The following is a 6,565-nucleotide window of genomic DNA, read 5'->3' on the forward strand; positions in this document are numbered from 1 at the left end:
TCCCATGATTCCACACTCAGTCACGGCATCATCAAACTACGCCTTTTTTTGTTTGTCTTGAATACGCGCCCTCTAGCGGCGAAAACTTTCATATTGTGCCTTTAATTCAAGTGTGTTATAGAATCTGAATGAACAAAAATAGCTCAGTATTGGATTATATATATTTGTAAGATATTGTTCTAGTACACTTTAGGGAATATAAGGGAATGATTAGAATTGCTTTATAAAAAATGCCTACACTTGGTGAGACACCACTGCACCACCTAGTGAGATTGGTTTTACATCTCATTTCTGATAAAGCTGCAGCACTATGATATTCTTATTTGAATCCCATTGAAATTAATAGTTTAGCATGGGAAAGTACACACATTTCACTGTCATTCTGCAGTTTGCACAATGAGTGCAAAATTTGTGTTTTGTGGCAGCACATTCACAATATTATCAGTGTTCAAATTCAGTCTGGATCACCATACATATCTGAAAACTCGCTGATAAATCTGCTTTCCACACCCATCCATTTGGCCTGAAGTTCTTCACAGCAGTCACAACTAGGTTTTACAAGTGTCACTGTTGAAAATAGACTGGTGGACTTTTAAGTGTACTTATTTGCAACTACAATACAGGCACACAATATGAGACTGGATTCCCTTAAAGACCACTTAAGAAGTACAAAACTCTTCCTGAATCAATAATGTTTGCCGTCAGAACCACAAAGCCCTGCAGTTTAAAAGTTTAAAAACTAATTAAAGCTGCTCAGATTCTACAAGAATTGTGTTCCCCCTTGACAGAGATCTCTGGAAGATCAAGAGTGCCTAAATCTCTCCCAAACCACTCAACAAACAAAAGCTGAGTAATAAATCCTAAATCTGATTTTGGTATCTGCAGTAGGCAGCCCATGTATCCCCAACACAGACAGAGACTCATTGTGCTGGGTGTGTGCATGTCTCTCTCTTTCTCTCTCTACTAGGATCTGTGTGAATCTAGGATCTGTGTGAATCTAAGAAACCAAGAATCCATTTGGAGTGCCCTCATCTCGAATACTGCTGTAAACAGATTAAAACAAAAGAATGGTTCGATTTTTATGCTGGTATAGTTTTCATTCACACTGGACTGTTCTGACACTAGACAATGCACATTTTCCATCTGCAAGGTGCTGAAGGGCAAAAACTTATTAAAAATAAACAATAATGCAGCCCAAGTATGGGATTATCAAACATATTTGCTCATAATACCAAACAAAATTGGCAATATATTACAACTGAATTGTGATATATCATTTCATGTTATTAAGGAGCCAAAAACTGGCATTCATACATCATACCCCTCGTATATAGCCAAAAAAAAAAAAAGAAAGGATATTGATAAGATAAGGCTTCTGGTACTTTTGAAAGCCAGTCAGAGAGACAGTATCCCGGTTTATACACTAAACTGTGATTGTATACGCGGCCATAAAGGTCCTCCTTTCATTGAATACACACTATAAAATAGTCGCTCCTGTATTGTGCACAGGGGAGAGAGAGATGGGCAGAACGGGAGAGAGAGCAAGAGAAGGGGGGGAAAGGGCAAGCGTTGGAGGCAGAGGGACTCAAACAAACAGTGGAAAGTGGCAAGTTTGCATTGCCCATACCAACAAGGCCCTATCTCATTAACACACCGCTGAAATAAAAGGGGGCTTTTCTGGCTCACAGCTATAAAAAAAATTATCATAGTGATGATGTTCCTCAGCCATCAACAGAGCTGCGATAACGTTGTTTGATGATGACTTTCCCATGAATGTTAAGCAGCTGCCGCAGTGAAGGAAAGCAGCTTATCAGAGCCTAATGCCCATCTCTAATTCCTGCCCTTCTTGAACTAGCCATTTTCTAACAGCGTTAACTGTCAAATTTACATCCCGTCTTAATGCCACTAAAGAGTACGAAGGATGAAGAGTAAATGACAGCAGTGTAATGAGCAAGGCATCCCTCTTTCCTTCTTTCCCTCTCTCCCTTTCTCTCTGACTGTCTCTCTCTATCTTTAGGCATGAGATTTTCTAGAATTTGAGAGTCCTTTTTTCTCTCCACCTGAGCTAAGAGCTCAAAATGATGCCCTTATGCTGCAATAAAAGAAATTGTGTTATAAGCAGAAATGAAATATAAATGACAGATTTTACAAAGGTTCCATAATAGGAATTAAAAATCAATGTAAGTGATTTCAGATTTTGATACTCAATTAATTTAACAATTTAGTTGGGTAATTTTCCAGTTAGATGGACATACATAGCACTGAAAGCAGAACTATATATCTTTTTAATTAAATATAAAATTATATACAATTATAAATATAATTATACAGTATATATTTTTAATTACACATTGACCTTTCTAAACAAGCTTTCTCTTACCTTGTCAGCCATCTTGGGTTTAATTTCTCAGAGAGCAACTTCTCTGAGCTTGTTGCTTATTGGGATTGCCTTCTCTGTCAAGGATACATGTGATTCTGCCTTAGAATTTGGTCAAATTAAGGCACCTTAGAAGATAGCATAAAGATACATTTGGGAACATCCTTCATGTTGGATGTGCATATATGAGGCCTTAAAATTTTGTTTCCGTGAGCTCATTGGGTTATAGAACAGCAAGTGGGCTGAGAAAAGGCCTATTTAAAAATAAAAAGAAGACATTATCATACTGGTAAGGAGATACTGTTGTTGTTTAAAGGGGTAAATACTTTACTAATTGCATAATTCCAGAGTATTGCTCTTATTATTTCATTTTAGAGGTGTGTTCAGGCTTCTAATGGTGAGGCACGATGTGAACCCAACATTAAGCTAATGCAAATGAGACTCGTTGAAAATTTTTCCAAGGTCTGCATATAATTTAAGATGGCATTTAAGCTTCTTACCCTCGATCTTATCTCTTAAATTAATTCATCAGGTAATATGTCCCATTATTCAAAGGCATTATTTTATGCCAAAGAAAGTAATGGCATGATTACAGAGCCATGCACACAAATTAACAGTGGAACGTGAACGTTTTCTCTTAGAAAATGATAGTTAGAGCAGCCGGAAATTAATGCAAAGAGAAAAAGGGGGGTGGGGGGTTGGGGGTGGAGATCCTTTAAAAGGTATGGAAAGTGAAATTTGACACAATATATCTGGTCCAGAAGGCCAATTCAATTTGTGATTCTTTTTCATCTTTAATGATATATATCCTCTTCTGTTCCGATTTTGATTCTCGTCTGATGAAGAAAGGGGCTATGATTAACTATTCAAGTTTGGAGGCAAAATTGTGCTGGGAAAAAAAAGAGCAGAGAATGAGAGTTACCTGCTATCTCCTGCTTCATAATCAGGCATGTAAGTGAAGTTATGAATATAAGGTGTGTTTCATCTGGGCAGTCCCTCACGGGTGGGATGGACAGTTCACTCTGATTAAATCTGCACTCATCTGATTGGAGCGTGTAAGAGATTCTAACTAGGATACATTTCACACTAATCTATAAGCCAGTGAAGCTGTCCAAAAGGCAAAGAAGTGTGATTAAAATAAAGAAACAGAGAACAGATAAATGTGTTGGAAGTCCTGCACTAAAAAAGGGAATAAATTATTCAATTTAAATGTACGATTTTATCTGGGAATGGTCTGGTTGTGCAACTTTGAGCTTAAACTAATTACAGATGAATGACAGCAAACTCAGCCAGTCTGAAAACCATGACTTCGGCACAGCATGCATTTGAAATGCATTGCATTCATAAAATGTACTGCACTGATTTCACATTACTGTACTTTTAAAATAGATACCCCTATATTTTAGCTGTGGAGTTAGATGTGTTTGACATTTTTGCAGGAGCAGTTATGACAAAAATCTGTGCACATATCGAAGATTTATATAAAATAAAAATGCATAAATGTTTACTTGCTTGTTCTAAGAACGTTTTGCTAATGTTCCTATTAAGTTACAAAAACATTATATCTGAATGTTCTTAGAACATTCAAAACTTTTTTCTTGGTTATGTGAACATTAGAGAAAACGTGAGAAGCTTTCCTGTTGGGTATAAGCATATTTAAGCAAGCATATTTTCACTATGTGTAACACTTTGAGGGTGGATTCGATTTTTGACATGTACACTGGTTTTCAGAAATTACCTTTGGGCAGTATATATTCGACACTGGAGAGCTAATTAATCTCATCTGCTTAATGTGTTTATGCTGGCTGAGCCCATAAACCTTGTTTTCAATTCTACCTTTTTCTCTCTTTCTTGCTCTGTCTTTGTCTATCATGCCATCTCCCATCTTTTAAGCATTGTTTGCTCAACTCTGATTAATACTCCAGTTGTTAGTCTTTAGTATATACAAATACCAAAGCATGCACACTCCAAGAGTTAACAAAACATGAATATTAATCACCATAATTCCTTGATTTGAACCTGCTTCCTCGGAGTAAAAAATCACATTGAGTACTGCTGATGATTCTGTCTCTAAAGAAAGCATACATAAAGTTATTCATCTTGTTGTTCTACCATAGGATAAAACACCTGTCATAAAATGCAAAACTATGTGTAAAACAATTATCTGTACAATTCCATTTTGGATCACCTTTGGATACTGTTTTTTTCTCATTTCTGTTTTACTATATACTGTAGCTACCTAAGCAAGGTTATGAATGAATGAAATATCATGTTTACAAATATGACTTTTTCCTTTTGCCAACCAAGCATCAACTTAAACCTCCTGTAGAGCCTGTAAGTATTATCTTGCCAATGAAATTAGTTTGTTTTAGCACTAACCATCTAATCCCAATAACACTGCCATCCTCTTCAAACTCCTTATATGAATTAAAATGTCATGCAAGCAAATCATTACAGCTTAATGGTTCAAATACAGCTCACTATTACTGCCATAATAAGTAGTTTGAGGTGACAGGTGAAACTAGAAAATAAAATAAATGAGAATGGCATGATGGAATTATCCAGTGCGGAAATGTACCATTAAAATGTTTGACACACCAGGAGATGTCAGCTGCCCCATAATTACACTTTAGGAGCACTGTCATATTTAGTGCAAAATTTAAACGATGTATAACCACTCAGCATTCTCATCAGGAAGATTTGGACTGGAGAACAATGTGTGTAACATGAAAAAATCCACTAGGCTTAGTTCACTTCTTTATAGTGAGGATACAGGGTTTTACAGGGAAGGTTATAAACAGTTGTAGCTAATGTACAATCAGCTGGTCGATGTCGACAATGACGTATGTAGCAACTAAAAGTCATGCTGATGAATTTGCAAAGCTGATTAGCCCTCGGAACCTATATGTTTTTATTTCAAACTTATTAACGGTCATTTATTTTTATCCTTGATCCTAGAGAATTAGTTAATTACAGACTAATCTCAAATCTCCCTTTTCTGTCAAATGGTAAAAATGGTATCTGTGAGGATTTCCAGTCAGGATTTAGACTGTATCTTAATACTGAGACTGCTCTCATTAGAGTTACAAATGACCTGCTCTTATCATCCGATCGTGGTTGTATTTCTCTATTAGTGCTACTGGATCTTAGCTCTGCGTTTGACACTATCGATCACAACATTTCTTTTGAGTAGATTACAAAATTTTGTTGGCATTAGTGGAATTGCATTGACATGGTTCAAATCTTACTTATCTGACCGTCATCAATTCATAGCAGTGAATGAAGAGGTATCATATCAATAACAAGTACAGTATGGAGTACCACAAGGCTCAGTACTAGGACCACTGCTTTTCACACTTTACATGTTACCCTTGGGAGATATCATCAGGAAGCATGGTGTTAGCTTTCACTGTTATGCTGATGATACTCAGCTCTATATTTCGTCACGGCCCGACGATACATACCAATTCAGTCCACAGCCGTATCACCCTGTAGCCCAAGACTGGTTGCCCACTGAAGCTAAGCAGGGTTGAGCCTGGCCAGTACCTGGATGGGAGACGTCCTGGGAAAACTAGGTTGCTGCTGGAAGAGGTGTTAGTGAGACCAGCAGGGGGTGCTCACCCTGAGGTCTGTGTGGGTCCTAATCCCCCAGTATAGTGACGGGGACACTATACTGTAAAAAGCATCGTCCTTCGGATGAGACGTTAAACCGAGGTCCTGACTTTCTGTGGTCACTAAAAATCCCATGGCACTTCTCGTAAAGAGTAGGGGTGTATCCCCGGTGTCCTGGCCAAATTCCCTCCACTGGCCCTTGTCAATCATGGTCTCCTAATAATCCCCATCCATTGAATTGGCTCTATCACTCTCTCTCCTCTCCACTTGTAGGCTATCAATGCAGACAAGAGTCCCTGTTCACATTCCACAGACATCAAAATGACTGTGATGCATGTGGAGACTCAGTTCATGTGTACCTGGTCAATTCATGCGTTTTCTCTGATCCCATAGCTATCCAATCGAAAAAGAAAAAAGACCAGGGGTAAATGCCCTCCGAAAGAGAGAGCATTTTTCCACATTCCAGATGGAACTGTACAAAATGCATCTGGTTGTTGAAGTCATATATGTGAACTGTTCTCCTCTCAAAATGCTAAAAAAATAAACATGCCAGAGTGTGTTATAACGGCTTGCCGA

This window comes from Sinocyclocheilus anshuiensis, unplaced genomic scaffold (genome assembly GCF_001515605.1).
Source record: "Sinocyclocheilus anshuiensis isolate Anshui unplaced genomic scaffold, SAMN03320099.WGS_v1.1 scaffold1015, whole genome shotgun sequence".
NCBI classification, from domain to species: Eukaryota; Metazoa; Chordata; class Actinopteri; order Cypriniformes; family Cyprinidae; genus Sinocyclocheilus; species Sinocyclocheilus anshuiensis.